The sequence below is a fragment of the Liolophura sinensis genome, chromosome 12 (assembly GCF_032854445.1).
Source record: "Liolophura sinensis isolate JHLJ2023 chromosome 12, CUHK_Ljap_v2, whole genome shotgun sequence".
NCBI lineage: Eukaryota > Metazoa > Mollusca > Polyplacophora > Chitonida > Chitonidae > Liolophura > Liolophura sinensis.
The window spans coordinates 27,832,554-27,854,989 of record NC_088306.1 but is presented as its reverse complement, the minus strand read 5'-3'; the positions used below and the strand labels follow the sequence as shown (position 1 = coordinate 27,854,989).

The window sequence follows — 22,436 nt, the reverse complement described above, 5'->3', positions numbered from 1 at the left end:
ATAGTTGCGTGGAAATATAAAAATAGTCAATAGGTTCTTAACTGCATTACAACAATGATCAGCGAAATCGTGGTTTTTATATACAGAGTTTCGGTTTCAAGGTGTGGCCAGTTCTTTTAGCAGCCGTTTACAATTAGATTTCCCATGATTCAATTCACAATTTCCACCCAAGAGGTTGACATATTTCTCCACCAGGCGGCGCGAGCTTCTGCCGATGACGTAACATGTGTAGTGTGCCGTGGAGAATAGCTGTAGAGAAGTTGCATACTTCTGGATAATGAACGTTTGTCAGTTAGCTGGCGAAGAGAGTTGCTTACGTGGTCACTCCCTGAACTCCAGTTTCCCCTATGCAAACAACTGAGTGGCGTCACATAAGTGGGTCTTTCTTGACTATACTTGAGCTTAAAACACCAAGCGAATAAATAAGTAAATAAATAAACTGACATTTCATGAATGTTATTTGTTTGCTCCTGGCAGATGCGGACAGAAGCTGTGGTGGTGCTCGTGCTCTTACTCAGCGCTACATGTGTCCAGGTGTCCCACGGCACGGAGTCGTGTGTTAAAGTCTGTTTACGGGATTTTCTCAAATGCGCCCGATCTTTTCGAAAAGACTGCTGCGCCGATTACATACCTTGTATGAGGGACGTTTGTCAAGAGACGAAATACCCGTAAGTATGCCATTTCCATTTTCCATATCTATAGCAGCTCTAGAATGAATAAGTGAATGATTTTTCGTAAACAGGCTATACCAGAGAATTTTGATAAACGAAATCCACATTCGCTATTCAAATCCAATTGTATGTATTTACCACGATTAGCTCCACGCATTGCCATTCACACTCTTGCCTGTACTTTTTATCGTGTTAAAATGGTTCTAAAGTTTGAAACAGTTATACTGTGATCTGTTTTATTAATCTTAGGAACTTTATTGCCATTTTTAAAAGATAGCACGTCTACTGGCGTATCATATTTTGTAAAATTGGGATATTCTGAACTAATTGCAGGAATTCGATTGGATCAATGTTGATGAATTTTTTACCCGGCATCTTCTCTTCACCACGACATTAGCAATATTGTAGGAATAATATTTATAGTAACTATGTATAGAGTCGGTGTGTTTGTCTGCCTGTCGGTTAGTTGAGTCGGTCGGAGAAATTTTGACCGCCTACCTTTTAACATGGCCCATTCACTTATCAAGGTGCCTAGATGTAAGACGACAGGAATTTACTTGGTTCTTTATTAATTCATTTGAAATCCTGCAACCTGCACTTTTCATGAATGTTCCTTTTGAAAACAAAGTTTTCAAGATGTGTTTTTAACAATTTTTTCCACGTTACCACAATTGCCAATCATTTTCTAGTTCGCAGCGCTAGCTGGGCCCCTTTTTCTGTTTCTTTTTGGATTTTTGTCAATCGTTCTCTTTTTCATTGCACGTTGTATTTACCGTTATATCTTTCCTCCTCTTTTTGTCATCAGTAGTTTTTTTGTTTTTCTTCTTCCATGTTGAAGCTCTCTCCATTATACTCATTTCACATGAGTCTATGTCTACCTATGTCTACAGAGATAGGATGTGTGCAAATTCGACTCCTTTAATGAGACAGTATTACAGAAGGCGCACTGTATTTTCAGGCTGCATGTTTTCATCCTTATCTTGTAACCACAGAATCTTACCTTTGTAGCGCTAAATTCAGTGTTTGCTTGGCGTTTGATCCCATGACTGTTGGGAGCTTTTACTGCGTATATTATCGCGAGTCGCCAACTGTGGGGATCAACTCGCCTAAGTTGTTCAGTCAGCCAAGTAGCAGGTCCTGGGCCAACAAGTGCGAATCCCGCTCTCGCTGATTCCAAAGTGGCTTTGTGTCAGGACGTTGGTTTTATCTCTGGGTATATATCCGAAACCGTACATTGCAATATAAACGATGTCCTAGAACATTATAGCCTTATTGCATATATATATATATATATATCAACACCATGCTACCATTACTAATTAATTAATGACAATCGTTTGGTTTAGATCTCTCTGTTGTCATATATTTTCATGCATCATCTTTCTCTTAATGGTCACTATTAAACGTGTTTTTGCCACCATAAAGCGTTTCATTGATGTCACAAAAACCTTGCTGTTTACAAAAGGCATGACAAACGGCAATAATCTGGTGATTTCTTGCATTTCACCACCGATAAATGATGATATATATCACCATTTACCTGATAATGTGAAGACACTTGAACTCTGCCATCACCAATACTCATAACAAATTGTCAGGTTTGTCAGGTACCTGCCAAAGGTCGGTGGTTTACTCACATCTACATCAACTACATGAAATGCCTTGTGCTTGCAGTCAAGTAATACTAATAAATAAATAAATAAATAAATAAAATAAATAATGAATCTATCATTTATATGCAATGACGGTCAGATTTGTTGGAGGAAATGGATGCGCCCCAAGTAAGCCGCCACTTTTCGCTAACACTTTAACCAATGCATTGAAATCAGTGAATGATTGAATGAATAAATAATAAAGTATTTTTTTTTCATATGCAACTGCCTAAAGGCTGTGCTTCACATGGGACTTCTGAAAGTCTGTATTTCACAAGCAACTTTTTAAAGATAGTATTGCACCAAGACTGACTTTCAGCATTCCACTTTATGGAATTTCAGAGGCTTTATATGGAGGTGAACCATATGACGTTTTAATCAGGCACCAGGTGGTGAAGCTCGCGTGGTAACAAGAAACTGCTCGTACTCGTGCCATAACGCTGTCATTACCAAGACGTAGCCGTGGTAACAAAAGAGATGGGATCGTGGCTAGTCCAAGATATTGCGATGGTGTCAATAGATGCAATAAAAATTGAAAAATGAGAGCATTTTAAAATGATACTGAACACTCGATTAAACGATTCGTTGTAGACTGTTGCTGTACAGGTTTCCCATGTGTTCCAGGTGACCTTGCCAACGTTCCCTGCGCCGCATTCAGAAAGATACCTTCATGAAGCTTTTTTGTAATGAGACCTTCCTGAAATTTCGCTTTACCTGATCCACTACATATATTTCAATATATTTGACGAAATAAAAAAGGACTTGCAAACGAGTTGTGAGCGAATAACACTGTAACAACCCCCTTATAGTGAATTTATCTTGTTCAGTATCTAAAACAACACTCTGAGGTACAAAGGGCCATACAATGGCCATAAATCCTGCTTTATTTCTCCATACTTACCCGTTATTCAAAGTCAAGCAAGCTTTCCAGACCCTTTGCTTTTTACAACTGAAGAGTGGATCGATGTCGACATAAAAGATTTACGGTATAGGGAGTAAAACCAGAGCAGATACGACAGTATGACAGTTGACTAATGATCACACGCAACCGGTGAAATACAGCCTCTTGTTAGTTTACCTCAGTTAGGGTTTTGTTCTAATTTTTGATGTAAGCGCTTAAATAGTGGCAGATTACACGCAACGTAGGACCTGGAGTTCCACAAGCCATGTAGCACATATGTAACTACATAACGTTTTTCCTGTAACACATGTGTGACTTCATAATGTTTTCCTTCTAGTACATGTGTGTCTATATAACGCCTTTCTTGTAGGACATGTGTGTCTACATAGCCTTTTTCCTGAAGGACATGTGTGACCATATACCGTTTTTCCTGTAGCACATGTGTAACTACACAACAGTTTTCATGCAGGGCATGAGTAACTACATAACATTTTTCCTGTAGGACGTGTAACTACATAACGTTTTTCCTGTAGCACATGTGTAACTACATAAGGTTTTTCCTGTAACACATCATGTGTAACTACATAAGTTTTTCCTATAACACAGGTGTAACTACATAACGTTTTTCCTGTAGCACATGTGTAACTACATAAGGCTTTTTCGTAGCACATGTGTAACTACATAACGTTTTTCGTGTAACACATGAGCACATGTGTAACTACATAACATTTTTCATGTAACACATGGGCACATGAGTAACTGCATAACGCTTTCTCGTAGCACATGTGTAACTACATAACGTTTTTCATGTAGCACATGTGTAACTACATAACGTTTTTCATATAGCACATGTGTAACTACATAGCGTTTTTCATGTAGCACATGTGTAACTACATAACGTTTTTCTTAAAACATGACAAAGGTATGAATCAACAATATAACATACTTCATAGGTTACGTCCGAATTACTGTAGGTGGGAAAGCTTCCCTACTGGCAAATGTCCATCATGTATACTACACAGGATAAAAATGACAGGTGTTTTGTTCCATTCATCTTGGTTGTATTCTGTGAACAAATGGCATGGTGTCAACAAAGATTTAACATCCGAAACGTTAATCCGTCAATCTCGGAAAACAAAGGAGCTTATGACCCAACTCAACAGCTGCTCTAGGTCGTAAACGCTTTTGTGTGCGAAAATCGGCGCAGCTCAGATGTAGTTGGAACCCGTTGTACTCCGTCGTAGTTTTTTGATTGTCCCACTGAGTTATGTGGCATCGCAACCTTCTATAACCTTCAGTTGTCAGCTGAAAAAGGTTAGAGTCAATTACTCTTAGTTTTTCGGTCATTTCATAAAAAATGGCAGCATCAGAAAGCTCCATGGGAACCTTAAACAAAATGGTCTTCTGAGCTGTCTACAGTCATAATTACGTGTATCTCGTTCAGCCCTAAAGGATAAATGAAAAGCTATCGTAAAACGAAAAGTGTGGTTTTAAGACAAATAAGTATGGACATGCCAAAAATGTGAAAAAAAAAATTTCACTTTTGAGGCATCTCTTGATAGCCTCTCACAGGCCTCCATGGCCGAGAGAGTTTATAGTACATCAGTTTGGAGCAGTCACACAGGAGCCTCTCACCAAAGCGGTCACTGTGACTTCAGGTCACGCTGACTTCCTCTTCGGCCGTACCTGTCGAAGTCTACCAGTAACCTGCGGATTGTCGTGGGTTTCCCCCGGCCCTGTTCGGTTTCCTCCCACCATAATACTGGCCGCGGTAGTAAAATATGTGAAATATTCTTGAGTACGGCGTAAAACACGAAGCAAATAAATAAATAAATAATAGCCCCTCTCTTTTATGTACGTTTTTGTCAACTGTCGGAAATGACGTCTTCGATGAACAAACTGGGAACACTGGAACAGCTTAGCGTATGGCCAGTTTTTTTAGGTTGAGTCGAAGCTTAAAGATCCCTTGAATGCTGACCTCGCAATAGCCTGTCGTTACGAATGAGAGATAAAACCTTGTTTATCGCTGGCACTGGTTTGGCGTGGTCACTCAAGGCAAACTGCCTCATTTCTCCCACGTCCAGTTGCTCGGTAGGAAACTCTGTATTTAAACATCTGGCTTAAGGCTACACTTAATTCTCCATTTGCTTACATGTCAATGATGTGGGCCTCTGAGCAGTCCACACAGGCAGATTCATCTAGCTTATATCATCTGTGGTTGACCGACCTAGAGTCATTACCAATAAAAAAAAAACCGCGATGTAGCGCATGATGAGGGAAAAAATTCAAAGAGAAGACAACACATATGACATAGGCCTTTTCTCAGTTATTTCGGATGACAGGTAGGAAGAGGCCTACATGATAAAGGCTATTCTTTTGACCGGTGTGGTTAATCTGTAATCAACTTTTGGCCTCCGTGGCTCAGTTCGTTAGCGCACTAGTGCAGCGTAATGACCCAAACGCCTCCCACCAATGCGGTCGGTGTGAGTTCAAGTCCAGCTCATGCTGGCTTTCTCTACGGCCGTACGTGGAAGGTCTGCCAGCAACCAACGGATGGTCGTGAGTTTCCCCCGGGCTATTACCGGTATACTCCCACCATAATGCTGGCCACCGTCGTATAAGTGAAATATTCTTTAGTACGGCGTAAAAACAAAATCAAATAAATAAATAAATAAATAAATATAATCAACTTTTAATCTAGGGTTTTTACGCTGCCATGTTGTACGCCTTGTTAGAGCAGCCGAAATCATGGTGTTGTGTCACTCGTACAATCCGCACGTATGGCCAAAAGGAGAAATAGTGACGTTAGCGGAAACGGGTGGGCTTTCAGGTTTTAAAAATAACTCGACTGGTTGAAATTGGTAACACGGATGAGTTTTCGACTCACTGTAAACTGCGGGTACCGGTATCTCAAAAAATAAAACCACAAAAATAAAAGGCGTACAGTTGTTAAGCATTATAGTGGAAACTCTAGCGATGCTCATTTGGTTTACTGCAGTGTTCTCTTTGGGAGATGGTGGGGGGGGGGGGGGGGGGGGGGGGGGTGCGTGGAGAGAAGCGCTAAGCTGGTTCCGATAATGCTAACAGTAGTAAAGGCTTTTAACGCCATTTTCAAGTGTGTAAGGTCTGCTTAAACCCCAGTGTATTCCTATATACTTCACAGCATGCCATACAAAATTTACCCCAAACGTGGGGTAAATAGTGTGAAGTCTGATGTAATAAAATTTGTAGTCCTAACCAGCGCGTGATCACTCAGTTGGGTCAGAGATGGTGCTATTCTCGTGCATATAGATAGCATATGTTACCTTACTTCTTAACTAAAAAGCCAGGCCAAAGGGTGCAGACAGTTCACAGACCCCCGAAAATGAATTTCCTCCCCTAAGCAATTTAATGTTTTGGGATTATAAAGCCGCCAGCTTACAGGACTTAGTACTTAATTTCACGGAAATAGACCCAATGGATTGTCGTGAACGAAGTGTCATTTTATTGTTGTTTTAAAACGCCTTGCCCGAGAATTCCCTAGTTTCCTCAGCTTGTGGGTCCTCGTTGGCAATAAGCGGACGCTGGACGCTCCTGTGTCCGTTTACACAGAAAGCCTGTTCCTGGAAGATCGCTCCTTTTCCGCCAATATAGTGGACATGTACGTTCGGTCCTTTGTGAGAAAGTTCGTCAATATTTTTCCAAAGGTCGGTGGTTTACACCGAGCACCCAAACTTCCTCCGCCAAAAAAAAATGATTGTCATCGTATAAATGAAAAATCATAGGTATAGCGTGGAGCATGAACCAAATAAATAAATCAATAAATAAACCAAGAACCAATCCCTTATATGCGATGTCTGTCAAGAATCAGCCGGGGCTAGATTCGAACCTGCTACCTTATTAAATTTATCTATTTATTTGATTGGTGTTTTACGCCGTACTCAAGCATATTTCACTTATGTATAGGCCTGGCATTCCTACCTGTCATCCCCTACCCTGGGGACGCTAAGCTGTTCCACGTTCCCAGTTTGTTCATCGAAGACGTCATTTCCGACAGTTGACGAAAATATGCATAAAAGAGAGGGGCTATTATTTATTTATTTATTTATTTATTTATTTATTTATTTATTTATTTATTTATCTGATGGTGTTTTACGCCGTACTTAAGAATATTTCACTTATATATAGGCCTACGACAGCGGCCAGTATTATGGTGGAGGAAACCGACCAGAGCCGGGGGAAACCCACGAACATCCACAGGTTGCTGGCAGGCCTTTCCACGTACGGCCGGAGAATACGTTAACTCCGGACGACTCCGGCCGTCCCAAGTCAAGGGCCGAATTAAGACGTTTAAGACGGTTTAATTTTGATTAGCCAAGGTGTACGATGATCAACCTCTCGTGATTGAGAAGCAGCGGTCATATCTGTACGTAAACTACAATGTTCTAATTATTTTTCAAGCTTTTGATACGAATTCTCGAGCCGCAGTAGAAACAGCCTACACTGCACAACTTGTCGAATTAGACAGCAATGGATTTTAAAAATCGCTCCTGTTGTCAATATATTCTTTTCGATGATGTCAAATTTACACAACACTCGTTGTTTTCAACGTTGCGGAGCGATTTATTCATTTTCTATTAAACAGATAGTTTTCGGCCATGCTATCAGGTTCGGAATAAGTTCATCACAAACACACGTAGTAGAGACTTTGTAGTTATAGTAGAGCGTCACGGGTCCCACCGTCAACATCACAACGTGATACGTATGCCTAGTGATATGATTATAGCTATGCTTGGCCTTTAATGTACAAATATAATGATAAAATCCCACAAGGCTTAATATCTAGTTACTCAAACCTAATATTCTATATTTCTTGTCACGCGATGGCAACTTTGGCTTGAACGTCTATATGCTTTACATCTGGGAAATATCCGTCGTTTAATTGCCAAAGGCTGGATTTAATATAAATATTATTCTGGTTACTTATATATATATATATATATATATATATATATTATATATATATATTCTGCTTGCCGTCTTACGTAAGTCAAATACTCTTGGGTAGGTCGTCAATTAAGTTATGAATTAATGAATTAATCAACCAGTCAGTCAACCAGTCAACAATGTAATCAACCAGTCAATCAATAGAGTGTTTACATGGCGTACGTCGATCTGCTCTGTATAACTCGTAGGGACGAATCTTGACTCAGAAGCGGCACCCATGTGTCGAACTAGACATTGCTATACCATCCAGTCAACCAAGATGGAAGTCCCAGGTCAATAATGGCAAGGCCAATTCCCGCAACGATGTTTAACTCTAATTATCTTCAGTGATGTTAGAAAGGCGCAAGGAATTTTCTAGGTGAATGAGAGAAATTATTATTCAATTCGTGTACATCTATGAACAGAAACAGACATTCGTAATTAAGAAATTATGTAAAGTACGAAATTAGGACGGAATCATGCAGAGAGAAGCAGTCAAGGATGTTGGAAAGACGCAATGCATTTCTAGGCGACTGAGTGAAATCAGTATTCAAATCGTGTGCCATGCTAGAATATCAGTTGTCGATAAAAAAAAAATATGTATCTCAGTCGCGCTTTGATTGCAATTGTTCATATATCCAAAATGGCGATCTAATTAAACACGATGAAAACTAACCCCATGCAGCGTGCTAGTAGGCTACATAAGTTACCGATAAAGTCACGAAGTTTGTAAGGTTTAGAAGCCTCATTTGCTACTTGCACTTCATTTTCTTCCACCTGGCTGTTGTTCTCATATCACTATATACGTCCTATAGACTCTTCAGTTCTCCCATGATTCCGGGTCGGATACATGTATACACAATTGTGCTGCATGGAATGATGTGATATTATCGCAGCGAACCGTCAATCAATCGAGATGTTAAATGGGCTGAAGCCGTGCAAACACTTTTAGACGTTTTATTATCATAATGTCCTCACAAATGTTAAATATAATCACGGAAATGCGCGGCCTTGAAAACTGACAGTGCAAAGTAGCAGAGCTTTTGGGGGTGTGCAAGGTGGAACTGTGAAGACGCTTTTATTCCCTCATTGTACACGGTTTGAATACTGATTTCACACAGCCGCCTTGCGTCTTTCTACATCACTGAAAACTGCTGACTCCTTCTATTTGTATGATTCCGTCCTATTTTCGTTGTTTATATACTTTCTTAGTTCTTTGGTAGTTTGTGTTAAATGTCGTTTTGGGAACTGGCCTTCCGATTATTGACCCGGAACGTCCTTATTGATTGATGACTGGTATAAAGAATGTTTTATCGGATCGTTTTCAATCGTTAGCAGGCATGAGGTGTAGGTTAAGTTTTAGCCATGGCTATAGGTAGATCGCGAGTATCACCCGCCTCCATGCACAATTCCTCAGGGCTTGATGGCAACAGCGATTGTATGGTCGTATTTATTTATTTATTTATTTATTTATTTATCTATTTATTTGATTGGTGTTTTACGCCGTACTCAACAATATTTCACTCATTTGACGGCGGCCACCATTATGGTGGGAGGACCCCGGACAGAGCCCGAGGTAAACCCGCGACCATCCGCAGATTGCTGACCAACCTTTCCACTCTTATATTTACCCATTTCTACAATGGAGTTTTCTTCCAATTTGTCACCTATACATCCATAGTAGCAGTGCAGTCCTTTGGGGAAAGGGGAGCAGGGGGTGGCATAATGAGCTGTGTCTATTCTATTTTCGATGTGACAAGAAGTGTGTTGCTTTGTTGCAGAATATTCTAACAATAATGCATACAATGGCCAACGGGTGAGAGTGTCACTCTTAAAAGCAGGAGACTGCGAATCTAACCGAGTCGGGTCTAAGACTTCAAAATTGATAATGTTTGTTATATTCGCGTTTCACACACAGTCCAAGGAGATGTGTCATGTATATATTGGTGTATGCATGTACACTGTGACTGTGACTTTGATGCTTTCGGCATGACATTCACTACAACAATTCTTAATGTAAAATGTCCGTTTTTAAAATAAAAGAACATTTGAAATGAAATCGGACGCTTTAAATAATCGAGCTGAGCAGTAATTAAATGAAAAATTTACCAGTTTTTAAAAAATGCATTTTTTCCATATCTGGTCAAGTGGAACTCTTTTCAAATACAGTGAATTTTTGCTTCAACATTGGGTTTCGTTTCAAAACTAGAACTTTTTGTTCTATTTGTTCACGTTCGATATAAAGTCAACACTATAAATATGCAATAAATGTAATGACTCCCCTATAATGTCACATCTAAGGTAGCATTTTCCACATTAGGAGGAAATCATTAGACAGAGTTAGAGAGTTGCGTGGGAAGATCTCATAATTCGTCATTGTCACATTATATAGGGGGCCACACAACATTAGGGGAAGCCAGTACAATGCTTTATGAGGACTCACCTCCTCGTAATATGATCGACGTATACATAATTCGTCATTGTCACATTATATAGGGGGCCACACAACATTAGGGAAGCCAGTACAATGCTTTATGAGGACTCACCTCCTCGTAATATGATCGACGTATACATAATTCGTCATTGCCATATTATATAGGGGCCACACAACATTAGGGAAGCGAGTACAATGCTTTACGAGGACTCACCTCCTCGTAATATGATCGACGTATACATAATTCGTCATTGACACATTATATAGGGGGCAACACAACATTAGGGAAGCCAGTACAATGCTTTATGAGGACTCACCTCCTCGTAATATGATCGACGTATACATAATTCGTCATTGCCATGTTATATAGGGGCCACACAACATTAGGGAAGCCAGTACAATGCTTTACGAGGGCTCACCTCCTCGTAATATGATCGACGTATACATAATTCGTCATTGTCACATTATGTAGGGGGCAACACAACATTAGGGAAGCCAGTACAATGCTTTACGAGGGCTCACCTCCTCGTAATATGATCGACGTATACACAATTCGTCATTGTCACATTATGTAGGGGGCAACACAACATTAGGGAAGCGAGTACAATGCTTTACGAGGACTCAACTCCTCGTAATATGATCGACGCATACATAATTCGTCATTGTCACATTATGTAGGGGGCAACACAACATTAGGGAAGCCAGTACAATGCTTTACGAGGACTCAGCATTTTGATATGATCGACGTATAACGTTGCTATGGATCTTAATTGCAGAGAAAACCAAATGTCCTCACTTCATCCCTTTGTCAAATGACACCATTTTCGCTCAACTAAGGGCATAATCAGATTACTTTAATCCAGGCACTTGGCATTCCTCCAACATTTGTTCCGAAGAAATTTGCATTGAGGTTTAAGCACTTTTTGACACAGAAAATCTTTATCTGTTGTTTTTTATTTGCTTTTTGGATAATTTTGGGAAAATATTTATTCATTTATCTTTATTTGCTTATTTATTTATTTGTGCTCTGACGCAATATTCACGAATTTTTCACTTTTAATATTTGGAGGATCGGGCCAGTGAATGGGGGAAGCACGTCAAACCTCCCGAACTTTAACAAAGCGGCCTAAATTACGTAGCCTCTTGTTGTGTTTCCTGTTGTACACTGCACCTCACGGTGTATGTGTGCTCATAGAACGATTAAATAATACGCAAACACTGCTTTGTCACAACCAAAAACTACGTGTTTTACTACATTTATGGGCATTTTTGTGAAGTCCGTAAGTGTCCCTTTCTGAATGAATTTTCTAATTGTTTACATTTGGATATCGAGTAGGAAAACGCTAGAACGCATGTCATGGCGCGCAGAGCAAATTAGAGTTCATGATATCTCGTGTTTGTTGTAGTTGTATTGTGATATTAGTTTCTTATTAACTTAGTCTTCTAACACAGAGAGAGAATTGTCGATTTTCAGAAGAGATACAGCTTGTAAAAATTACTCAAGGTTCGTAAATTATACACCATATTTAACAATTGTGTGCTGAATTGTTTCACATTTCATTTTATTTTTATTTTCCAGATGCAAACAAGCATTCCCACCCGGAAAAAGATACTGGCGAAATTCATGGCTGGATAGATTTTCCCAGTATTCTCGATGAAGTCACCAGTGAAATCGGACTTAAAAACGAAAAAAACAAAACAAAACATTTTCTCTCTTTTCCTTTTTTTTTTATTGGGAAGGGGTGTACATTTTACCATGATAATATTGTTTCCATTGCTGTCCAACAGTAATATCTGTCTGTTTTTCTGGGGTAGAATAATTGGTCCAGTCAACGATTGAGCGCATTGTTTTGTTATTTTTAAGAGTCGATTCTGTTGTATAACACTATACTAAATTTCCCAATGTCGGATTTCACCAATAGTATCATTGTCCAGAAAACTCTGGTCAAAATGGTCGTGTAGTAGAGGTTTTTGTAAGCGTTCACTGTAGTTATGCGTCTTCTAATAAGTCGTTAAGGTGATCTGTCTTTTATGAGAATGTGGGCTTAATGTCGTGACAGCTGCTGTAAAAAATAACTGGCTGTACAGTATAAAGTTCTTTGCTTAAGGTCAAAATCACAAGATAATCCCCAAGACCAAACACTAATACCATCATGCTTTTCTATACTTTGATATATTTCTCCTGGGCCAGCTTTTTCCGTACTGTGGTACATTCCCTTTAAATCTACATGGAAAAACAAGAGCAGATTTTATATTTTGTGGTATATCCCATCTGGATTAGCATGGCAAAACAAAGCCACACTCTTCTATACTGTGGTATATTCCTTCCGGGTCAGCATGGCAAAACAAGGCCACACTCTTCTATACTGTGGTATATTACTTCTGGGTCAGCATGGAAAAACAAGTCCAGGCTTTTCTATATTGTGGTATATTTCTTCTGGGTCAGCATGGAAAAACAAGGCAAGGCTTTTCTATACTGTGATATATTCCTTCTGGGTCAGCATAGAAAAACAAGGCCGGGCTTTTCCATATTGTGGTATATTCCTTCTGTGTCAGCATATAAAAATAAGGCGGGGCTTTTCCACATTGTGGTATATTTCTTCTGGGTCAGCATGGAAAAAACAAGGCCAGGCTTTTCTATATTGTGATGTGTTCCTTTTGAGTCATCATGGAAAAACAAGGCCATGATTTACTATATGTTGGCACATATATATTCCCTTTGAGTTAACGTGGAAAAACAACACCATATACGGTAACAATATTGCAAATACGTCGCATTCATAACATTCTACATTTCACCCATCTTTTGCCGAAATGTTTATTTTCCTTGTAATGAATATATGTGAAAACATGTAAAAGCGGCATACATGAAACTGCTATTTTGTTCTGCTTTTCTGTCGAATGAACCAAATTTGTGTATTACTGAAAGTGGACAGCTAAATAAATTATTTATATCTCATGTTTCGTGTTTACTTCGTTAAAACAATTCTTACATTTTGTACGTCACATATTATGTATAATGTTTTATCCGCTGTCCATTGTTCCTTTACGAACAAATCAGCAGAAAAAGTTTGAAGGATTTGGTTTGATTCATTGGTGTTTCACGCTGTACTCGAGAGTATGTCATTTATAATATCAATTATATACGGGGGGGGGGGGGGAGGGAGACTAGGTTGCCGAGGTGGGTAGCACACCAGCACGGCGTAATGACCCCTGAAGATCCCACCATTGCAGCCGCTATGAGTTCAAGTCCAGCCCATGCCCGCTTTCTCTCCCGCTGTACGTGGGAAGGTCTGCGAGAAACCTGCGGATGGTCATGGCTTTCCCCTGCGCTCTGCCCGTTTTCTCCCACCATGATGCTGGCCGCCGTCGTATAAGTGAAATATTCTTGAGTACGGCGTAAAACGGTGCCTGGAGTACACCATCAGCATTAGATGATTTTTTTCAACGCATCAGTCTCAGAATTTCATAGGCCGAACGAGCCCAACGTAGTAAGTGTTTTCCCAGGAAAATCATGTTCGACCACCTGAACCGCCAAAAGAGCCCTGTCGACCACTGACTGCTCGTAGCCACCGATATCACCAGAAGCACAGGATTTTCGAAAAAAGAATTCTAAAAATATAGCTTGCGTAACGTTAAAAAAACGCGGATCGAGAACTGGCGAGAACTGGAGAGTCGAGATTAAAAAAAATGTTCCTGATTAAACTACCTGGCCAAAACATTGTGCCGTTTTTCCTAATCTCGACCTTAGGGTATAGGTGTTCCGAAAGTGGGTACGAATTGTGCCCCACCTTTTGGCCGACATATACCTGTTCTCATATGAATACAACTATATGTAGAAATAATTAAGAAATAATCCTTACTAAGCCCAATCTTTTTCATCAACTACACGGTATATTGATGATCTGCTAGCTTTAAACAACCCATATATAGCAAAGGTTGTGAAAGATATTTACCCACCCTCGCTGGATTTAAAGGAAAGCATAAACATAAAGCAAAACGGTTTCCTCTCTCGCAGACTTTACAATAAGAGGGATAGTTTCAATTTTGACAATGTAAATTATCCTTACTTGGACAGCATTATACCGAAGGGGCTCTGCATATGGTGTGTACATATCTCGCCTTGTAGCATTTGTTAGATCCTGCGTGTTGTGTGACGGTTTCAATAAGCGTCACAAGTTATTACTGCAAAAACTAATGTGTCAAGTTTATTCCATCAAATGCCTTCATTCCAAGTTTCTTAGATTTACAAAGAGTACAACTGCTTTGTAAGTAATTATGGACAGAGCGTTCAGAATCTCTGGTGCTCTGCTTCATGATGGTGTCTACTTTCGCTCAACCCGTGGTTAGGGGCTATATGGTCATCGTTTTGAATTAGATCGTCCCGTTGGATATACGAACAGTTGCAATCAAAGCGTAACTAGATACATATTTTATTATCGACAACTTATATTCTAGCATGATACACGGTTTGAATACTTATTTTACTCAGTCGCCTGGAACATACATGTACCTTGCGTCTTTCCTACATCATTGAAAAGTGTTTGTATGATTCCGTTCTGTTTTCGTACTTTATATACTTTTCCTTTGGTATTATTAGTGTTAAACGTCGTTTGGGGAATTGGTCTTGCGATTATTCACCCGGAACGTCAATCTTGGTTGACGGCTAGTATACGAATGTCTGTTTCGACTGGACGCCCGAGTCGACAACTCGAAAAAGTAATATATAAAGCGAAAAACGCGTATGAATGTTTGAATACTGTAAGATCTGTAAGAACAGTTTCCACCGACTCGATTTGTAAAGTCAACGCAGGTATAAACCTTAAGATATCGAACAGCAACAACACGGTATTGTGTAAGACATATAGTGTAGAGAGCAAACCCAGAGCAGCGACGACAGTATGGTAGCTGACAAACGGTCACACGTAACCGAAAGGAAATTTGATTTTATTATCTGGAGATGCGCTGAAGCTCTTAACCTGCATAGAGTTGCCATCAATACATTATAGAATCTACGCCATCAGTTACCGTCATATTTACGCCAATTGTTATGGAAACAATTCCTGTCTTTCTTGGAGTGAAATGCTTCTCGCGAATACCAACATCGGATATAGTTCATCAACCTAAATATGACTCCAGTTTCTCTTCTTTCGACCGAGTATAAATCCAATGCGAGTATCTTGTCATGGCGTGATGGCATGGCCCTGTCCCATGAGATTCAGACGATATCTCCGATGTTTTCTGCTTGGTCCTCAGTGACAGCCACAAGGCAGTTACCATGTAAATGGAGATGACCTTAGCTGCACACGGTCCCTCGTGGTTATGTGCTATGCGTTACCAATACCACACGGATCCATCACAGATAGACGTTACACGGAATCGTTGCGATGATAACGGATCTTGATCGCGCGCCTTATGTCTGTCAGATGTGATTACAACTCCTCATTTTTGTGTAATTCTGGACCAGTGAGGTCTAATAAATTGCAATCAACATTATTTCAGCAAATTCTGCTTATAAAGCCATGGTGCCAGGGGCCGTGTAATTTGCTACTATCTAAAAATTTACATGAACAGTTAGAATAAAACCTTAACTGATGTAAATCCCAATCGGCTGTATTTCAGCGGTTAAGTGTGACCATTTTGCAATATTACACTGTCGTCGCTGTTCTGGCTTCACTCTCTATGACGAAATTTTTGAATTACATTTGATACCTTTGATAGCTTTATCAGTAGAGAAACGACTCACTTGTATCAAGTGAACGATTCCAAAACGCTGGAATCCATGCGTCGAAACAGACATTCGTATACCAGCTGTCAACTGAGACGGACGTTCCAGGTCAATAATCGTAAGGCCAATTCCCAAAACCTCGTTTAACACAAACTACCAAAGAAGTTAAAAAGTATATAAAGTATGAAATTAGGAAGAAATCATGCAAAGAAAAGCAGCCACATTTTTCAATGATGTTGGAAAGACGCAAGGTATGTTCTTGGCGACTGAGTGAAATCAGTATTTAAATCGTGTACCATGCTAGAATATAAGTTGTCGATAAAGTATGTATTCGAGTTGCGCTTCCTTTGCAACAGTCCGTACACCCAACGTGGCCATCTAATTCAACACGCTATCCGAGTTGGGCTTCCATTGCAACTGTCCGTACACCCAACGTGGCCATTTAATTCAACACGAAGAATATACATTCCCCTAGCCTTAAGGTACACGAGGTATCGGTTCAAGCATAGCCTTGATCAGAGATTTTCCAAATTCCGCAGATCTCACTGAGCTTGGAGCCTTGGTGACAGTAAACGGTGAACGAGGCGCGTGGAGCCGTTTGTACAGTCTGATTTCCAGCGCACGCTGACATATTTGTTGCATAAAACGAGATTTCTTGATCTTGGCAACATGAAATCCTCGAAATTTGCCCCGACCCCTGAAAAACTGGATTCAGCTTGTTTGATTTCCCGCAATACAAAATTAAGACATAATTCAGACGGTATACATAAAATGGCGACTACTTTCGGTATGACACCCCTTGTTGCGGACACATACCTTTGGACGTATCATGGGACCGTATTTCGAATCTTCCAAAATTTGCGGATCGTTTCGGTCACTTGACACAGAGATCTAGAAATCCTATTTTCAACAAGAAATGTTAATGCTAGATTTAAGGTTCGTTGAAGGTCATTAACTTTGCCTTTTTGCAAGGCTTGCCAAAGCTCCGAGGAAAAAGCAAAAAAATTGTCTCCAGATGTAGTTATAGTAAAGGTAACAAATTTCACTTCTAACTCAGTGTATTATCTGGGTAGTGGAAATGTTTTTCAGAGATTTTCGCGTTTCTCCTTTGCGGAATTGTACCTAAGTCAGTGTTTTGACAAATCCTCCTACACTGTTGGAGTGGTGTTTAACGTCCTCCGAAGAAACCGGACAAAGATCAAACTCACCTGTAAAAGATATCTGAAGATCTGGAAGGTTCATTGATCTTGACGAAACCGGACAAAGATCGAACTCACCGGTAAAAGACATCTGAAGATCTGGAAGGTTCATTGATCTTGACGAAACCGGACAAAGATCGAACTCTCCTGTAAAAGACATCTGAAGATCTGGAAGGTTCATCGATCTTGACGAAACCGGACAAAGATCAAACTCACCGGTAAAAGATATCTGAAGATCTGGAAGGTTCATTGATCTTGACGAAACCGGACAAAGATCGAACTCACCTGTAAAAGACATCTGAAGATCTGGAAGGTTCATTGATCTTGACGAAACCGGACAAAGATCGAACTCACCGGTAAAAGACATCTGAAGATCTGGAAGGTTCATTGTATGAAGCTTGTATTGAAGTATCCCGCTAGTTGATAAAATATGGCCGATAATGTATTAAGTTACAAGTAGAGCAACCTTTGAGTTTTAAGAGGATTTCTTTAGGACAGTCTTATTTATTGTATTGGGGCCTCCGTGGCTCAGTTGGTTAGCGCGCTATCGCAGCGTAATGACCCAAGAGCCTTTACCAATGCGGTTGCTGTGAGTTCAAGTCCAGCTCATCCTGGCTTCTTCTCTGGTCGCACGTGGGAAGGTCTGCCCATTTTCCTCCAACGATAATGCTGGCGGCCATCATATAAGTGAAATATTCTTGAGTAAGGTGTAAAACTCCAATCAAATATATAAATAAGTAAATTTATTTTATTTATTTGAATGGTGTATTAAATAAGAATATTTGACGACGGTGGCCAGCATTATGGTGGCGGAAACCCACGATGATCCACATGTTATTGGCAGACCGTCATACGTACATGTATGATTGGAGAGGAAGCCACCATGAGCTGGACTTGAACTCACAGCGGTCGCATTAGTGGGGGTGCTTTTGGGCCATTGTGCTGTGCAAGCATGCTATAATCCATAGGCCATGGAGGCCCAGGAAAAGTCTTACACATGTTCAAAATCATCATAGCTATTTTGTGTATTGATCTGCTGTGTGGTCATTTTCAACACTGATTAGTTAAGAGATGAGATGGCGAGGAAAGGTGGATTCACCAACTGATTGGCAGCATGCATGATGGGCTGAATAAATTATTACCTGATTGGCATATCAACAATAGATGGTTCGGAATGGTAGCCATCTTTGAGGTAAGTGTGAGCTTATGACACCTCTAATAGACACTCAGTGGGCGATACACAAACTTACCTCAAATATGGCCGCTTTACAAACCATCTATACGTCACTAGAACCAAAAGGGTGGTGTTTAAGAAAACACCTGTAAATTAACGTCACATTAATATTTATTTATTTATTTATTTATTTATTTATTTATTTATTTATTTGATTGGTGTTTTACGCTTTACTCAAGAATATTTCACTTATACGACATCGGCCAGCATTATGGTGGGAGGAAAGCGGATAGAGCAGCCCGGGGGAAACTAACGATCATCCGCAGGTTGGTGACAGACCAAGTAACGTTTTAGATGAAGAACACCGACAATGTATGATCCTGAAATAATCGTTGATTGATTGATTTATTGATCTATCCTTTTTTAAAAATCTGGAACTATGGATAATTTTTTTCAGGAAAAGATGCATTGTTTAAATTTGTCGTAGGTCCAGAGATTGATTGACTCACTGGTTGGTTGATTTATTGATTGTCTGACTGACTGACTTATCCTTTGTTAACGTTCTGCAAAAGAAATAATTTGCTTTAGGAAATGCTGTATAGTCTAACCCCTTGTAGTATTGGAATTTGGATTTGAAAAGACAAAAGATCGACGACACCTGGCCTCTGAATCAAGAAGCGATCTTGGAGTTAAGTCAAAATTTGAAATTACTTTGAAGCGGTGGTGAATTAAGTTTCACAATCTATGTAAAAAAAAAATTCCACAGTTGTCAGTACGAGGATCTACTATACATGAGACATGACTTTAGCGCGAGATTGGGGTATATAGAGAAGGTTAAACCGAAACTCTTAACCCTTCAGTTAATGTTAAATATTTACACATCAGCGATTCTCTGCGGTCACATTCCGCCGTCGTATCACTTAGGCTGGTCGCTTCCACGTAAAATAGCCTCTGCCGTCTGGTGTAATGAGAGGTTTGCGCGGCATTGACGCGGATGCAGGCGAGTAAATGGCGGCGTTTCAATTGCCCAGGGTATCGCTTCAGACTGGACAAAAGCCGTTGTAAGCACACTATCACTGTTAACCTGCCACTATCAAGTTTGGCACAATACAGGTCTTAATCCGGGAAATAAAGGTGGAAATTGTTTCAGTCGTCTATATGGGTCGTTAAACAGCTAGTTAATTAAGGATTAGCTGGTACAAACCAGCAGAGAAAGACCTTTCACCATTGAAGTAGTACAGATGACCTAAAATTTCGATCATAACTGAGTGCTTCAAATCTCTTCCGAGGGTACATTTGATATTAGAAAAATCTTTTAAGGTTAGTTTGGAAATTAGGATAACATTTCACTAGCAAAAAATAAAAGAATAAGCGCCACAAATACCATTTTTGGATATTTATTGACCTTTAAGATTGCATGTATATTAGGTTAAAATTTTAGATCATATAGGGTATTTCGGACCACAGTTGTTGTTCATTCCCGCCTTTGCGATGACGTCATATATACTCATGTACTGCCAACGAACAATTGCCAATCCAGCTTGGACCCGAGTCCCAATTGCGCGTTTAAGTTGCGCGCACACAACAGTTGTCATACCTGAAAAAATTGCAAACTGAATATATTTGTTTACTGAATGTTGACTGATTCTCAATACTAGGATCTTTGCCCGACTTTCAGGAAAGGCTCTTTTGAATCAAATACAGAACTCGAAAGGCCGAGAGCTGAATCAGATGTAGGTCACGAGAGTTTGTGTCGGAGAGGATATTAACTCTAAATTTAATACATCGATTTTCAGCCCAACCAAAGGCTAATCTGCGAGCAAAATTTCACCCGAATCCCTGCATAACTTTTCTCTAAATTTTATTTATTTGAATTTTACTTAATTTTGCTGACAGTAGGATGGACAGAACTACTTACAAATAAACGCCGGTACAATTATTACATCCTTGGTGACAGAATTAAAATAAGCAAGTTTTTATTTTCCTCAGCATTGACGTAAAAATAGGGATCCAAGTGTTGCGGTTTCAACACAAGGTGGCGCCACCCACGTGTAAACCGTTACAAAACTACAAATACCGTGAAATTAAATTTCTATTAGAGAAACCTCTAATAAAATACTGATACAGGGATTAAGGGAATTTGTTCTTGCATTAAGCAGCATTACGGCCTCTAAACAGTCGTTTACAACAGCGTTCTTACAGAATGTAAACCGCACTGCATTAACATGTGTCATTAATGATTTCACCTGTTTTAACACATGTTAAGCGAATCAGAACGAGCGTAATGTACGGTTTCTTGCTTCATCGGCCATAAATTAGTGCTAATGAACTCGACCGTATTTAGTTAAATTGTTAATTTACTTCCAAACAAATGTCCTCAGTAAAAATCATGGTTAACGTGTGTGTTGTTTGCTCGTTTGCTATAACAAACATAGTTGTCATGGCGATGTTAAGGCATGGGCATGACTTCATGAATTAGTAACTTGCACTGACAACATTTTTTTGCAAACAACAAACAGATTAATTTAGTTTATAGCTATTTGATATGTGGAACATGACTTGCATATTTGTCATACTCCATCAGATTTGAAGGGCTATATATAATGCGAGTTCGAATCCTAGCATCGCTTACGTTTTTTACGTTTCTTCGCCGCAGCACTATGTACAGACTTTTCATCTCTGAGCATGCACTTGTTAATATGTAGAATGAATGAATATTTACAAAATAAAAAGTAAAGCAATAAAGGCTGAAATAAAAACTGGATTAAAATAATGCTTGATTAACATAAATGAAGGAATAATACATGCTCAGAGAAGTGTGAAGGTATTTCAGAAACATCGTCAGGAAAATGTTAATATATAGCAATATATAGATGAATTCTACGTATGGCTAAATCTGTGTGTGTACCTCTGCGTGAATTCGTGTCCAGTTCACCTGCATGAACCTCAGTCAAAGTCAACACCGATTACACACGCACTTCAATTAAAATAGATATAATAAAATATAACCTGTAATTAACATTATTTATTTTCTTCACTTTATTCTTGCTTAAGCAGTAGTGTTAGACCGTAAAGAGTGTAAAAGTTGCCTGAACAGTTAGAATAAATCCCAGACTGAGGTAAACTGACAAGAGGTCGGATTTCACCGGTTACGTCTGACCATTTTCAAACTAACACAATGTTCTCGATTCTCTGGTTTTACTCGTCATGATCTCTTTATAATAACAGTTTCTTTCCCAGTCACAAATGGTTGTTACAATTAAGCTATCAATATAAAAACTGATACAAGAGATTTCTTTACTCCAATTGTTTCATGTTTTCACAAGCACTAAAAATTTTCTTTTCGACAGCTGTGAACTTTATTAATAAGAGCTTGGTTTGAACAAAATAAACCTTTGTCCAGTTCAGCCTATTAAAAGAAGACCTTAAAATACATAGGTTTATTTTTTATCACATTGCGGTTGTTTGCTTTACAGCCATGAAAAGATCGGAGATTGCATCGGAGTTAAACATTTCATTCGTCCACAACGTCATCCTATTCTGTATGAACCGTCCACAAAAATGATTCTCATCATCAATTCATTAAGAACAAGAGCCTATTCCATAAAGCCACACCTGGCTTTTTTTTTTAATTTTTCATTTTTTTCTTAAACCTCATCAGAATGCTTCGTTTCTGGTACTGGAAATTGAAATTTGGACACATTTGAAATAG

At 39.4% G+C, this 22,436-nt stretch overlaps 1 long non-coding RNA gene across 1 annotated transcript in view; it reads left to right on the top strand.

The window, feature by feature from the left end:
• The window catches only part of LOC135479569 (uncharacterized), a 39,382-nt gene extending 25,818 nt beyond the window's left edge, over positions 1 to 13,564 (top strand). Inside the window, exons 2-3 of the long non-coding RNA XR_010445863.1 lie at positions 478 to 668; positions 12,203 to 13,564. This is a non-coding gene — a long non-coding RNA (uncharacterized LOC135479569). The remainder of the gene's footprint in view (positions 1 to 477; positions 669 to 12,202) is intronic.
• Positions 13,565 to 22,436: the final 8,872 nt, after the last annotated feature.